The following is a 16,812-nucleotide window of genomic DNA, read 5'->3' as shown; positions in this document are numbered from 1 at the left end:
AGTGCTGGTGGTATCTATTGTTCCTCTGTTGAGCCCTCCCCGCTCCCAGTACACAGATTCAGCACCCCATAGCGGAGACGTCATCAAACTGGATAACAAGTCACTTTGCCTCCCTCAACTCATGGCCCCACCCAAACCACATCCAGGTTTTTTCTCCACGAGTTAGGTGCCCTTTGCTGAGCAAAGCCTGGACGCACATTGGAGGCAGCTGGCCTTGGTTTCTGGTGTGGCCTTTTGAGGCAACTATAAGCACAGCACTTGTGGATTGCTTGCTGACTCTTAACAGGTGGCCCCAGAGGGGCCCACACTGGGGCTAAATTTAGCCTACAGCTCAACCCCTCTCGGGACTGTGCCACTGGGCACCTACTGTACAAAGCTATACTAATAACACTGGGAGACTTAGGAGCTTTGATTAATACATAGAAACAGAAACAGAAAGGCAGCCAAATGGGAAGAAAAAGAAGCGGAAACCATATGACAGAACAGAACAGAGCTCAGATATAATGGAGTCAAGTAATCTAACATACAGAGTTCTAAACACTGGTTATAAAGATGCTCAATGAACTTATAGGAGTGTAGATGAATTCAGTGAGAACTTCAACAAAGAGATAAAAAACATAAAAATGGAAATGGAAATTATAAAAGGGAACCAGTCAGAAATGAAGACGAGCTTCCTGGGGTTTTATGTCTATTTCTTTCGGAGATGAGCAAAGTATATTAAATGGAAAAAACAAAGTGAATAAAGAAGAGGATCAGATGATATAGAGGATGGGAAAGCCAAGGATACTCAATCAGAATGTCAAGAAAAAAAAGCCAAGACTATAATAATAATTTAAGGAGTCTATGGGACACTATTAAAGATAAAGAGTATCCACGTCATAGGGGTACCTGAAGGAAAACAAGATGTTGAACAGTTATTTGAAGAAGTAATGATGGAAAACTTCCCTAACCTGATGAAGGAAATAGACATAAAATCCCAGGAAGCTCAGAGAATCCCTGAAACTGGGAACTCAAAGAGGCCCACATCAAGACACATCATAATTAAAATGCCAAAGGTTAAATACAAAGAGAGAATCTTAAAAGCAGCAAGAGAAAAGCAGTTAGTTACCTAAAAGGGAGCACCCATAAGATTGGTAGCTGATTTCTGAAGAGAAACTATGTAGGACAGAAAGGCTTGGCACAAAATATTCGATGTGATGAAGACCCAGGATCTTCAACCAAGAGTACTTTGACCAGCTATCATTTAGAGCTGAAGGACAGATAAAGAGTTTCCCAGAAAAAAAATAAGCTAAAGGAATTTATTATCACCAAGCCAGAATTACATGAAATGTTGGAGGGACTTCTTTAAGAAGAAAAAAACATGTATCGAAAATAGGAATAAAGAATGGTAACAACTACATTCCTATCAATAAGTATCTCAGATGGAGAAGAATTAAGTGCTCCAACCAAAAGATAGAGTGGCTGAATGGATAAGAAAACAAGACCCCTACATATGCTGCCTACAAGAGACTCACTTCAGATTAAAAGACACACACAGACTAAAAGAAAGGGGATGGAAAAGATATTGCTTTGATGGACCTAGAGGATATTGCGCTGAACGAAATGGGTTGGATAGAGAAAGACAAATATTGCATGATTTCATGTATATGTGGAATCTAAAGAACAAAATCAACAACAAGAACAATAAAAGTAGAAATAAACTCATAGACACAGAGAATATTTAGAGGGATACTAGATGGGAGGAGGGTTGGGAGGACAAAAAAGGCAAAGGGATTAAGAGCTACAAATAAATAGTTGCAGAATAGGCGTGGAAATGTAGAGTGTAGCATGGGGAAGATAGTTAATAATGTAATAAATATGTAAGGGGGAAGAGGGGTACTAGATTTAGTGGGGTGATGGTGATCACTTTGTGAGTTATGCGGATCTCTAATCACTATGCTATAAGACTGAAACTTGTATATTATTGTACGCCAACTATAAGTGAAAAAAAAAACTCATTGAATTGTACAATGTAAATACAAGCAACTAATTGTCTATTATATTTCAATAAAGACAAAAAATGGACATGTGAGTAATATTTATAATATTAGATGTTAAGGAACGTACAAATTTTTATACCCTAAGAAAATTTTACTAAGCTGTTCAGTCTATGGTAGACTCCTTTTATTCACTAATTTTTTTAAAAAAACATCTTTTTTCTTTCTATGAACAAATATATATTCCCATAAAAATAAACAAAGGTTTTTTTTTTTTAACCCACCATCTGTCGTAGGCTTATTATTATTAAAACTGACTTGTTTTAATTGGAAAAAATAATTTACCCATTACTCAGCTTTAACTCTTTTGCCTTGTTTCATGTTTCTCTCTCCTTTTTAATGTAATAAAACATAATAGATACAGATGAAGATCCATTTGTAACCAACCCCATACCCACTACCCTCTTTCTTACCCCAGAGATAACCTTTGTCCAAATTCATGTTTTTATTTTTTGTATATGTATTTTAATTGCTATGTAATATTCTAGTGTATGAATAAGCCACAATCAATTCTCCAGTCATCTGTTAATGGACATTTTAGTTGTTATATTGGTATAAATAATAAAGAAATCAACTTTGTAATGTTTGTTTCCGTGTACACGTACCTGGAAGTAGCATTTCTGGGTATGTTTATCTCCAACTTGGCTTTTATTGCAAAAGTGCTATCTGCTGTGGCTTTACCAATGTACAGTCCCATTGGTGTGTGAGAAGTCTCATGTATCCAGATCTTTGACAAACTCAATGTCATCAGGCTTATAATTTAAAAAATTTGCCAATTTGATTGTACTGAAATCGATGCGTTTTGTTTTGTCTTTGTTTAACTACTAGTCACATTGAACATCTTCCCATATATTTTTTCTTCCTTCACATTTGTTAAAGACTATATGAGATGACAGAGAATTATAACAGGTTGGATGCCAACTTTTTCCATGGATGGGGTCAAACTCTTCAATAAATGAGAGTGGCGATTACAAGTTGAGGAGATATCAGCTGCGAGGAGAGGGAGAAGGTGTTAATAACCTCTCAGGATCAAGAGCATGTGAATGGTGATTTGTGAGTGGCACTGGGGACCCAGAAAACCCATATCAGAAGAACGCGAAGCTGCTTCCAGAGGGCTCAGACAGCAGGTGGCCAGGGAGTCTCCTCAGGAGAGAGCCAGGTGTTAACTTAAGGCACGAGAAGTAGAAGATACAGGAGAATTTGCTAATTACAGATTGGGAGGTCCAAAGACCCAGTTGATGGATTTGTGAAGGAAAGAATAGGTCAGAATTAGGCATAAAGGAAGCAGTGTGGAGATGAGAGTTTCGGGATAATGAATGTGACGCATGATGGGATTGGCCCTGACATTCTTTCAGAGGAGGGTAGAAACCTGTGCAGTGGGATAGGCCTCCCTTGAGTACCTCCACTGACAGCTCCCAGGGAAAGTGGCTGGGCTTTTTGGTCTTACTCATTTGTGGGTTCCAAGAACCTAATGTGGTGCCTTTGTCTGAGTCAATAGTTTCCTATGCTTCCTGTCCTTTAAAAGGCCCAGCTATCTGCAACCAGAATCTAGAATCAGAAGCATTTGTCCACATTTTGGTCATACGTTATTCTGGGTGTCTCTGTGCGGTGTTTTTGGATGAGATTAACATTTAAATTTGGTGGACGTCGAGTAGAGCAGATTGCCCTTCATAGTGTGGATGGGCCTCACCTAATCAGTTGAAATCCTGCATAGAAGGAAGACTGACCTCTGACAAGAGGCAATTCTGCCTGACAGATGGCCTTCAGACTTAAAATGCAACAGCGGGTCTTCGCTGGGTCTCCGGGCTGCCAGCCCTCCCCGCAGATTTTGGACTCACCAGTCTCCTTAATCATGCGCTACACTTGTAGCAGCAGATAAATACTGCTTGTCCCAAAGGATATGAAAGGATAACACACAGACTTGAACCGAGGCTGCAGATGCTCATGGCTGACGAGGTAACAAGTCCCAGGACATCTCTGAATCCAGGGGCATACGGGTTATGCCTTCAAGCTGTGGCTGTCACACTCGATGTGGATAAAAGTCATCAGATGTACTATTCAAAGTGCATTTGCCAGCTACCTAGCTCCGGAGACCCTGACTCAGAAAGTCTGTGGCTCTCCTGTCAGTTAAACCCACCTCCATCCCTGGATGGATCCTCAGATCACACTATGAGGGTCAGTGGCAAGCAGCCTCCCACGGAGGGATTGGATCAGCCAGAACAAGGCAACCAACATACTCTAAAATACTAACAAGAGCTCTGCGTGACGGTACAGACAGACCTCGGAGATGCTGCAGGTCCAGTTCCAGACCCCACAGTAAAGCAAGTTATCATCTTTTTTCTTGCGTTCAACTTGTAAAAAGATGCCACATGTGAGAAGCACAATAAAACGGGTACACCTGTACGTCTTTATGTACCCTCAGACTAGTAGGTGGGCCATATAAAACCATATCTGACCCTCTTCGACTCATAAAAAATGGCAACTTCATATAGTTAGCCTAAAATTTCTAATTCTGCCTCAAATTTTAGATCATACTGAACCGAGGGCAGTGCTCTCTCGCAGACCCTCTAGGACACTCCCCATCTTGCCACCCCATCTGCGTCAGCAGCGGTACGGCATGGGCACACTGCGTGGGCCTTGGGCAAGTCACTTCACGTCCCAAGCTTGGACAAGCAGCAACCAAGGGACCTCGCCAGCCAACATCTAGCAAGTGCCGGGAGCTCTAGACCCAGCCGCAGGAGCTGGCATGAAGCCACGCTGCGGGGAGAAGGAGGGAGAGAAAAGGGGCCGATGACGGTGTCCCAGGAGAGAAGCCACCCCCGGGGACGAGGCCAAGGTCACCCCAGAGCCTTGCCCCAGCCCTCAACCCAGTTATATACGGAGTAATATAAGGGACTAAGAATACAACACGGTGCAGCCTCAATTACTGATTGTTAAAGTGGCAAATATTTGTAAACAGCACCCTTACAGAAGACTCCCCTTTGGTTCTGTGTAATAATTACTATTTAGAGAAAGTCACGACCACACACACACGCACACGCACACACACACACAGACACTCAAAAAAAGCAGATGCTGCATTCGAATATTGTTCCTGAAGAAATTCAAGTAGCGGGGGAAAGAGAGCTCACCAGAGACAAGAGGCAAGTTTGCAATTCCAAAAACATGGCTTAAATGCCCACAAAGCTCAAGAAAAAAAAACAGTCCTCAGAGTGGCCTCGAAGCCCGATTCCCAGCAGACAAAGAGCCCGCGTGGATTCGAGGCGGGTTCGTTGCTGCGGTCCCTCGAGTTCGGTTCATTTTACTTTCATGAAGTAGAGGCGCAGCCGGGGGCTTCGTTCACTCACAGGCTCGTTCCCTCCACCGGGAACGCAAAAGCAGATTGTGCGTGGGGACAGAACTCCGCCGACTCGAGGCCACTGTTCTTATCACTTCTGCACTTCGGGGCTTCTCTCTCCGTCAAGGACCACACAGGACTCCTCCACTTAGCACCCTGAAAGACGGGAGCCATTGTCCCCTCGGGCTGCCGGAAGACCCCCGAGTCTGGGATGGACACCTCGCAGCTGTCATAAGGCCTGGAGACCTCCAGGGCCTTGAAGCTCGGGCCAGGTACAGAGGTGACGGTCTCTGCAGCAGCTGCTGCGCACTCAGGACTGGCTTGGGGAGCAGCCGGAGACCCGCATTCACAGGCACAGAAAGCTGTTGGCAGCTCTCAGCAGTGTGTCCGGGCATCGGGACTTGCTCACCGCCAGACACTGCTCGCGGGACACCGCACGCCCACTGAGAAGCGCAGCGCCGCATGAAACGAGTCGACAAGTCAAGTGCGGGTTTCGTACCTTCAGCCCCTACAGAGGCGCGAGGCTTTTCGCAGCAGAAGGAGCGCTGGCAGCTTCCACCCTAGTCCTTGGCAGAGCCCACAGAGCAGCCAGAAACCCCGAGAGACCTTAGAACAGGTTCCGGTGAAATGACAGCCAAGGTGACCGAGCTTCGTGCTGCTTCAGTCTCCTTTGTCCCCTCCCGTGTTTTTCCTGTCTTCTTTCTACCCCGCTTTTCATGGACGCTCTCGTCATAGGTTTCTACGCCCTTATAAGCCGTCTGAAGTCCTTTTTTGAACAGGAAGGGAGGGATCCAACACAATACGTGAAACGAGATGAAATGAACAATGATCCGTCGGACGGTCACCTGACTAAGGAGAGGAATCGCACCCCCAATTCGACGTCTCTGCGTGTGTCCCCAGAGGGGCACGTGTCCTCGGCAGGGCCAGCTGAGAATGGGCAGTTCGGACAGCAGCCTCTTTGGCTCCTGCAGAAGCAGCAATCTTAGGGATTTTAAAAGGTGTTCGGCTTCAGTGGCTCCACGCCCCGGGAGAGGTGTTTCTGCTTCGTCAAGGACCAGCAGCGTCAGGATTTTCTAGGGTGCCAAAAAACACACACACAAAACTAAAGTGCACATTCGTGGGCCCCACTCAGAAAAAAATCTCCTGTGGGTGGATGGGATCTGACCTTTTACCGGTAACTCCTAGCTCAGGACATGAGCAGCCAGCCAGCCCCCCCCCCCGGGCCTGTCCTCAGCCCCCCAAGGGCGCCTGTCACAAAGGTCTCCAGACCCCACCTCTAGGCTCTGAGGCTCCCTTGCTCTGCCTGACACCCTCCTCCCATGCCCGCTCCATGCACAGGGACAGTATGGGGGCCTAATGGCCCGGCCCCCTGCCAACCCGCCAGGGCCTCTCAGCCTTACGGTCCTCGCTGAGCCTTAGGGTGCATGGCAAGTCAATGTTTGTTGAACAAACAGGTAAATCTTTATTACTGCCCGCCCGGAACTCACCTGCCCCAAACACACAGCTTGTGACAAAACAAAGCCCAGCTGGACCTACTTGGTCAAGGTGTGGAAGCGTGTGCGCCCCCACGTCGCTGGGCCTCTCTCCCTGACCAAACATGACTTGCATTTCAGCCTCAGCTTAAATGCCACTTCCTCTAGCAAGCCTTCTTTGATTTCTTCTTATTCATTCAGTGAACATGTCCTGGGTGTCCACTCTGGTTCAGGTGCTTTACGGGGCCCAGAATAAGCAGAGAATGAGCAGACGTGGTCTCTGCCTGGACCCCCGAGGGGCAGGTCGACGCCACAGTGACGCCCGCCCCCAGCCTCCCCCAGGGCCCCTGCCAGAGGCTTTTTCTCTGTCTTCTCATTTCATTCCTACATCTTTATAATCGCGTCCCACACGCACCACACCCGCTAACAGACAGCGGGGAGGGCCGAGTCCCGCTCAATCCCCCTGGACGCTTACAAGGAAAAGTTCTTCTCGAAAGGTTTGCTGAATAAACAAAACGGAAAGCAACCAGGCCCCCAGCAGGGGGATCGAGATGAGGTAAAAAATGAAAACTAACACCCATTCAAACCACAGTGAGACACCACTCAACGCTCACCCACGAGAACGGCCAAAACGCAGACACCGACACAGCGAACGCCGGTGAGAACGCCGAGCGGCGGGAACGCGCCCTCCCGGCTGGTGGGGACGCGACGGCGCAGCCACTCCGGGAGACAGCTTGGCGGGTTCTTACAAAACCAAACGCACTCTTACCAGGTGACCCGGCGATCCCGCTCCTTGGTATTTACCCAAAGGAGTTGAAAACATGTCCACACAGAGACCTGCACACAGATGTGACGTTTATAGTAGCTGAAGCTCATCGTCAACAAAACTGAGAAGCCACCGAGATGTCCTTCAGGAGATGATGGATAACTAATCTGTGGCCATCCTGACAATGGAGTGCTGTCCAGCGCTAGGAAGGAGTGAGCTCTCAAGCCATGGAAGGACGTGGAGCAACCTTAAAGGCACATGGCTAAGTGAAAGAAGCTGGTCTGGAAAGGTCACATACTGCATGATTCCAACTCGAGGACGTTCTGGGAAAGGCGAAACCATGGGGACAGTGAAAGGGTCCGCGGTTGCCGGAAGCTAAGGGAAAGTGGGAGGGATGACACAGTGGCACATAGGGGAATTTTAGGGCAGTGACAACACTGTGTGATGATGTGATGATGGACACATGTCATCACACAATCGTCCAGACCCATAGGAATGCACGGCACCAAGCACGACCCCTGATGTAAACTGTGGACTTTGGGTGACAATGATGTGTCAGTGTAGGTTCAACGGCTGGGACAAGAATCTCATCTGGTGGGGGCGGTGACCGTAGAGGAGGCTGTGCCTGTGCGGCACAGGCGGCCTATGGGGATTCTGTCTGCCTCTCAGTTTTGCCGTGAATGAAAACTGCTCTAAAAAGGTAAAGTCTTTAAAAAACATTTTTAAATAAAACACCCATAATAACAGTAGCCATTCTTTACCTTATTCCTACTGGTGACAAAATTGAGGTCCCCAGCTGTACTCGTCAGCGCTGGGAGCAGAGCAGCTATCTCTGGCTCTGAAGCCAGTGCCACCCCGCCTGCTGGGGGGACGCAGGGCCTGGAGCTGGCCTCCCCCGGGGCTGAGGAGGGCCCATTCGTATGGCACCAGGGCCTGCTGCGGTCATGCAGGCTGCGGAGACCCACGGGGGACCTCAGGACACAGGAGCTGCTGAGGGCCCTGACACGCACGGCTCAGGGAGGCACTGGCCGGCAGCCTCCTAGGGCAGTGACGTCCTGAGCAGAGCAAGAAGCGGGGACAGTACAGGCCCTGGAGGCCAATGGCCCAGGTGCAAATGCACGTTCCTTGGCTTCTTTGTGCCTCGGTTTCCCCATCAGTAAAGTGGGGATAACCTCGCTTGCGACATTATAAGACGGCCATTCCCTGAGGTGAGCCTGGCTAGCCCACCACAGAACCGGGCTACAGAAGGCTACAGTGAACGGCCACTCTGTCGCTATCGGCTGCTACTTGCCGGGCACCGCCCCAGACCCTTTGTGTCCCTCCGCTTATTCAGTCCTCACCCCCACCTCTGAGGAGTATTATCATCCTCCTGCTCGGAGGGCTCTCCCAAGGCTACCCCGGTAATGACAGAGTTCGACCGAGGACCCAGCCTCCAAAGCTACCATGTGCCTCTGCCCTTCGGGCTACGAGTCCCTTGGAAGGCCGGTCCCCCTGCGGGGAGCAGCCTGGCCTCCCTGTGGCAGTTCCCACTGTGGGCGTGGCTTGGGAACACTGACCTCCCGCTGCAGGGGGAGGGAGCGGCACAGAAAAGCCCCAGGTGATGTAAATGGAACCACTAAGCAGCCTGCACCTGGCGGTTTTGCCTTTCCCAGCACAGCCGAAGGGCTGTGTGTGACGCTCCAGCCCCAGAGGAAACAAGCAGCGGCCGGTCCCCACCACCCCCATCAGCCCCTACCCCTGTCCTCAGTCTTCCGGACAACTGAACTAGGCCCCCAAGCCCAGTCCTGTCCTGGCTGGAAAAGCTGCGATGAAGCCCATTGAAACTCTGTCCTGTCCCTCAAGTGACCCGGAAAACACCTGAGAGGGCCCCCCAAGCTCCTCCCGCATCCCGGGGCTGGGGAGCTCTCTCCTGACTGCAGGAGCGATGCTCTGCTCCCCACGGGCTCCTGGGGAATGAAAAGGAGGTGCCAAAGCCACATGTCCAGCATGCAGACTGCACGAGGGTGGTCACCCACAAACTGCCCCCTGCACCCCCAGTGCACCTCGCTGGGAGCCCTGCATGTCTGGCTCCCTCTGATGCCAAATGTATGGGTGCCGTGTCAGGGGGAAAGTGGAGCCAGCGCTTGCGTGGCCTGCCCGAGGCCGCTGGGAACTGGGAGGACCGGCACCCAGAGCCCGGCCCGAAGCCCAGGCTCCCGCTCGTCCCCTGAGCCCATCAGTGCGGCAGCCACAGCTCCGCGGTTCCGGGGCCGGGCATCGGCCAGCCTCGAGGGCAGAGCGCAAGCCGGGCACTCTGACGAAACCCCAGACACCACACGACAAGGACTCGGCCTTGAACGACAGGAGGTTGTGGGGCATCGGCGCGGCCGTGTGCAAATGACCAGAACCAAACCCCCACACCAGCAGGCTGGCCCAGCTGTGTCGGAGGGACAGACGGGCACGTGCCCAGTGGTCAAGGGCCTGGCAGAGCTGCGGAGGCCTCTGCAGCTGCAGGCGGGCAGGGGAAACACAGCCGGCGGCGCTGGTCCTTGAGCGCTGATGCCGCCCACCCGACGTGGCCGCAGAGGATGAGGAAGTGCGTGTGGCAGGCCTAGCCACCACCGACACGGCTGCAGGAAGTAGGCGGCGGGGAGGCCTGCCCACAGCGTCAGAAGTTTCCATCTGAAATGAGAGGCGGGTGGAGAGCCCCCTTCAGAGACACCGCCGCGAGGGTGAGGGACAGGAAGCCTGCGCCTCCAGGCCTCATGTTCGTCCCCGCAGGGGAGAGGTTCAGAGGAAGCCCCCTGGTCCCCCTGCTGGGCTGGCCTGCAGCACCCAGGGCCGTGTCCAGCTCCCTGTGGTCCGAGCCCCACTGCTCCCCAGTTCCCAGAAAAGGTACAACAAGGTCTGTTTGACTTACCTGTTTACACTTACCCAGAATAGATCCATGCCCGTTGGGCATTTTAGTTCAGGAGACTAGAACTGCAAACTCTCCTGCCTGCTGGAACCCTCTGTGACAGGTATCTCTACAGACGACAGTGGCACTGACAGAGTAACGAAGAGTTCAAGGGCGAAAAGGCGAATCAGGGCAGGTGCCGATGATGAGACTTCGCGTTGATAGGAAACGTCCAGCTCAGCTCACAGCTGAGCAGGCGGACACCGGCTCTCTCTTCCCACCTGGGCCCCCGGACTATGCAGCCCACAGCCTCCCAGCCCCAAGTGCACGCCTGTCCTGCCACAGAGCATGTCCCTGCAGTCGGTCTCCCTGGTCACCTTGTGCATTAGAGGACACAGCTCCCGAGGGAGGTGACACCACTCAGCGAGCAGCCTCCAGCTTTCGCTCTGACAACGCCACCGACATTATCGGGCTAGCTGCCAGGAGCTGCTCCCACAAGGGAATTAGCGGGCACGTGAAGCAGGCGCAAACCCGAAACGGGGTGGGCTGTTTTCATCACCCCGCAGACCCGCGGCGAAGCCCCTGACAGCGAACCGGGCGTCACAGGCGCGGAGCAGACCTCCCCGGCGCCTGGCCCCCGGCCTTCAGCCTCCCCCGGCCCCTCCGCGGGGAACCGGGAAAGTGGATCAGGTCAGAGCAAAGCATTCCTCATTCTGCCATCTCCACAGGAAAGACGAAGTCGTCGCCAAATATTCAGAATGGGTAATTGGTACCTGAATTAATAAGGGCAAACAGCCGGCGAGAAAACAGTGGTTTCCTATTTCTGAGAGCCGGCCTCCGCTAACCCGGAGCTCAGGCTCTGCCGGGGGCACTGGCACGGCTGGAACCCACTCCCTACAAGAAAGGGGGACACGTCAGCCCGGGGCCCCCCGCCCTGGGTCAGTTCAAACATTTCTGTGGCCACCATTTGTCCTCTCTTTCATGCACACTCATGCACACTCATGTGCCACACACGTGCACACACATGCACATGCATGCATGCCACGCACCACCTACACACGTGCATGCACCTCACACACGTGCATACCACACACACCTCACACACGTGCATGTACCACACACACCTCACATGCATGCATGTAGCACACACACCTCACACGCATGAATGCCACATACACCAACACGTGTGCATGCACGACACACATGCCACACGTGCATACGCTGCACATGCACACTCACAAACACTCGCATTCACGTAATCACATCAGGGCCCCAGGGAGGATGTATCAAACCAGGAACCTCGTCGGGGTTTCAGCGAGTCGCCCCATGTTCCTCGGCTTTGACAAGCGGGTGTGTAGGCCAAACTGAGGGGTCGCAGGCAAAGGAAGGGTCAGGGAGAGGAAAAGGGAAGTTGAGATGGCCCTAGGGAAAAGCCAGGCGTTCAGAAGGCTGGAAGAGACCAGCCGCCACACAGGCCACACTCCCCACTGGGCACAGACACCATCACACCCAGGACGGCCCTGGGCCACGCCCTCACCTTAGCCTTGCTGTGTGACCTCAAGCAGGTCGCTCCCCATCCGGGCCTAGTTTCTGCCTGTGCAGAAATGATTCCATGCCACCATTTGATCAATTCTGAGTCTCTGCCCTCCAGGTGACTTCGGTTCAAGTTCAGGATCATCACAAATCACCCTGCCCTTCGGCTTCAGCCCCCCTCCTGCTGGAACACTTACACTGAGCATCAGCAAGCAGCTTCCTCTGGGGCGGCCGTGGCTCCCTAGAAGTGTCTAGATGTCACCGGCAGCTGGGGCCACAGATGTCTGGCCACCGACGCCGCTGTCAGGTCTGCACGGAGAACCCTGGGCCGTGTCTGGGCGGGCTGTCCTCACGGCTGGTGCATCCAGATGAACCTGCTATGAAGATGAAATGTGCTCACGTGTCACAGACAACTCGTCCCCCCACGTTTTCACTTAGTGACATTTTATAATCAGCTCACGTGGCTGCACAGAGAGAGCCTTTTTCTAAGAGGCAAACAATAGTTCTATGGAATGGCTGTATCATACTACATCCCTCTGAGCCCCGATTCAAGCTATATCCAATCTTTGGCTCTTAGAAACATCGCTGCAAAAAAAAAGTCTGCTTATCCACATTCATTTCATATAAAGAAAAAGTTCTGCATGTGTAGATACCGACATACATCCTTAAAGGCTCATATTTGCCTAGAAACAATGTCTGGGACACCACACACCAAATTGTCAGCCGTGGTCCCTTAGGGGGGACAGGATTCCAGAAGAAAACTCAAACTTTGATAAGCAATGATCACTTTATATCTTTTTAAAAAGGAAGAAAAAAAGGGGAAAATAAACAAAATGCAATTTAGTGATTTGTAGAAGAGGTCTGATTGGTGGGTATAGGCCCAGAGGCCGGGGGTGGCGGGGGACAGAACTGCTGGCACAGGGGGAGGCCGGCTCTCCCTGAGATGCAGAGGAGAGGACCTGGGTTCGAATCCCAACTCAGATCACTAACAGGCGCCTGGGTGTTATTCCATCTCCCAGGACATCCGTTTCCTCGTGCCTAGTAGGGGAGGGGCACGCATACCCATGAGGTCCCAGGAGATGAACCGTGGGGCGCCCGGCGCCCGGGGCCTGCCCTCGGCATGCTGTCCTGTCTCTTCCTTCCCTGTACGTGGTACGGAGAAAAAGCAAACCCGACCCTCGGGCTCCCCTCACGTCCTGTCTCCTCTCCAGCCTCACAGAGTCCTCCATCCAGCCACCCCCGTAAGGGACAGGTGGCAGGTCACAAATCCTGTGGCCTGACCTGGAAGAGAGTTCTCCGAACAGCACTGTGGCTTTCGGCACAAATGCAAAGCCGACTTGAGCACATCTAGAAATCCCAAGATGATTAATAATTAAGACAACCCATTTGTAATTTTAAAAAAAACAAAAAACAAAAAAACGTTAATAACACTATTGGCCAATGTTTTTAATTTTTTTTTTTTTTTTTTTTTTAGGAAATACATAAGCCTGAGAATGCAGAGACACAGCAACTCTTTGCTTGATTACGAATGTTTCAAATCGCCCTCATAGTGTCTGTAAAGTTAAGTTATTTTCCCCATCACATTGGTACGCCCCAGACCAGGGACCGGGGCTCCTGCAAATGCAAATTCGAAAAGAGATCTAGACGGGCGAGTGACCCCTACTGCAGCGGGCCCCACACATCTGCTCCGCCTAGTCACCGAATGCTGACCAGCCCACAGCCCTCCAAGGGTGCCACAGCGTCAGCCGTCCGCCAGGCCCCCAAAATCCACCCAGCTCACCTGCTCCCGATGACCCTGGGGATCAGGCACTTGAGCCAAAAGGCCCAGATTCCTCATCTGTAAGGAAGTATCTCCTTCCTCGTGGGTTTTGGGGGGATCCACAGAGATAAAGCTGATGAGCTAAGAGCCCTACAAATGCCAGTGGTGGCTGCTGATGTCACCACATTCCCGCGGGTCTCAGAGGGCTGTTGGCGCGGGCAGATGAGTCCATGTCTGTGAAACGGTGTATGGACTGTGAGGAGCTGGGCATTAGACTGCACCTCTGAAGGCCTTCGGTTACCCCCCAGGGGCCGGCCTGGGGTTCTCGACCAGGCGGAACCCCCGTGGCTGGGAAGGAGGCTGCCCAGAAGCTCCATCGGTCACCAGAGGATCCACGACCGCCTTTCTCCACGCGCTTGACGTGTCCGTCTCCACCCTCCACCCTGCTGGCCATTCCCGCCCGCCGTCCCCCAGCCAGGCCCTCGCCTGCCTCCTTCCTGCTCTCAAGGCTTGTTTCTGGGGGTCCCCAGGCCACTCAGGGAAACGGCCGCTGGCCCTCTCCCGCAGGCACGTTGGACGTGTGCCCACTCCAGGGAACATCAAAGACACTTGCCATTGCGTCCTCAAGCCCAGTGACCTGTGAAAGTCCAGCTGCACAGCACCTGTCGGACAGACCTGGGAGCCCGGCTTTGATCAGTGAGTCCATGGCCCCCAGGCCTCAGGGGCCCCAGATTCATTCCACGGGCAGGTGACCCGGCAGCCCCCACCACAACAGATTATGTCTGAAACCGGCACCTTTATCCAACGCAATGAAGAACTGTATCTCTATCAGCCTCTCCCCACGTTATTATGAGTTAATGGGTTCAACGTTTTTAATTTTAGAAATAAAATTAAATTGCAAACAATTGACTAGCGCACACTGGCTCCGTGGCTCCCCATTCGCGATCTCTTCGTGCCGAGGGACGTATTTTTAGGCCCTATTCAAGTTACCACCTTGGCCACAAATGAAATATTAATTAAAGGTTATGCTCTCAGGCTTCGGAAGATGATTACTCAAGTCAGCAATTATATCCCCTCGTTTCTGTGTAACAGAGCCGCACCTTGCTGTGCAGTAGGAATGAATAATTCCGAGCCCCGTCATGACAGAGGCGGCATCAAAGCAGAAGCCAGGGCCTGCCCGAGAGGCGAAAAGCAACACCGAGACCCACAGAGAGAGCGGGTGACTTCAAAAGAGCAGGAGTCTCCATTCAGGGCTGGGTCATTTCTCAAGGTCACTAAGTACCCTGGCGGACGGAAGGAGCGGCCCAATGACAAAGCCTACAGAGAAACAGAAACGAGAACATGGCATGGCGACAGCCTGGACTCGGGGTCGCTAAGAAGCGGCGCACGGCCCACGGCCTGGCACGTACCTGCAGCCAGCCAGCCAGCTCCTCAGCACCCCGCCAGAGGGACAGACACTCAGGACAGCCCGCTGCCGTGAGAGCCGACGGCTGAGTGGAGAAGAAAAGGGGACAGTCGACAGCCTGCAAAGCGACAGTGAGCATTGCTGCTACTCACGGGGGCCGGTGAGGCGGGGAGCCCCATCTTCATCCCGTAAACAAAAGCGCGGACGCTCAGAAAGACTAAAGGACTTGTCCAAGGTCACACAGAAATGGCAGCACTGGGATTCAGACCGATGGACCGACCGGTCCACGAAGCCGGGCTGCGTCCCGTCTCGTTCACTGTTGTGTCCCCTCAGTCCACCCAGCACGGTGCCTGGACACGGCAGGTGCTCAAGAAATTTCATTTCTTCATCACAGTAATGACTGAACTGAATTAATCAGCCATGCTCAGAAGGCAAAACTCTGCAACTTCTCAGCAAAGTAGACTTTAATATACACACAGATATATTTGTGACTAAACAAGTCTCGGCCGTGAGGAGACCAAATAGATGGAGAAAGGGACAAGCGTGCAGCTTGGCACACCTTGTGAGGACAGGCGCCCATCACCAGCACCCGCCACGTCTTCCCCTAGAGGCACGGTCACACGGTTTCCATAAGATGGCACATATATGATAGTACACTAAATTAGTGGTCTATCGTGTGAGACAATAATGATTTATTTTGTTCTGTGACGACGTGACAATCAGAACTTTTCCAAAGCTCCCTGGGTGACCACGCAGTGACCACACAGTGACCCCGAGGGGAGCTTCCCACCACCTTCCTGCCCTTATGGTAACTCTGGGCAAATGAGAAAAGCCTTCAGGCCTTGTGCTGGAGGACAAGGTCGCAGGTTGCAACAGGACAGGGATTTGGGCAGCCGTGAAGCTGGCGTCTCCAGATCACGTGGCCTGGAGCCAGGGGCCCAAAGCAAGGAGAATTTGCTGATCCTGTCGGAGGTGGGAGGAGCTGCTGAGGCAGGAGGAACGAGGGTGCCCTGGGGTCACCAAGGTTGACACCGAGGCCTTCCCCTTGGGGCAGAGCAGGGAGGGCCAGCTCCAGTAAGGACAGAAAATTTCCAGGGGGGAGTGGATTCTTCAGGTCGAAGGATTTTCCTGGAAGTTGTAGTAGCTCTCTGCACACGTGAGGAGCTTGGGCGGCCCTTCATGATCTGAAAGCAGGGAGAAGAAGGAGGAGGCTATTGGGGGACCCTCAGGGACTCACAGGGAGGACGCGGGGTGGACTGTGTTTCCTTAAAGCAGGCAGACAGAATAAGGGAAGGCCGGTCGCCGTCCAGAGCCCAGCTGCTGAGACCGCAGGCAGAGGGAGGGCCACACTTCCCCGAGCATCCGCCTGCCTGGCACAGTGCTAGGCGCTGCACGCAATGTCACAAACACAGACCCTGCCCTCGGGGGTCATGCAGCCCTGTGAGCAGACGCCACCGGGGCACTGAGTGCAGGAGCCCAGGCCCAGCACCCTCCTGACCCCTCTGTAGACCCCTCCTACGGGGGTGGCGATCTCACGATCTCCCGAGACACCTTCCAGTCCTAGGTCCTTTGAGACCTCTGAACGGGTCGCCTTCTTGGATGAGCACCCTGTGGCAGGAAGTGTGGGTA

This window comes from Pteropus medius, unplaced genomic scaffold, assembly GCF_902729225.1.
Source record: "Pteropus medius unplaced genomic scaffold, Ma_sr-lr_union100, whole genome shotgun sequence".
NCBI lineage: Eukaryota > Metazoa > Chordata > Mammalia > Chiroptera > Pteropodidae > Pteropus > Pteropus medius.
Note: the sequence above shows the minus strand (reverse complement) of the source record.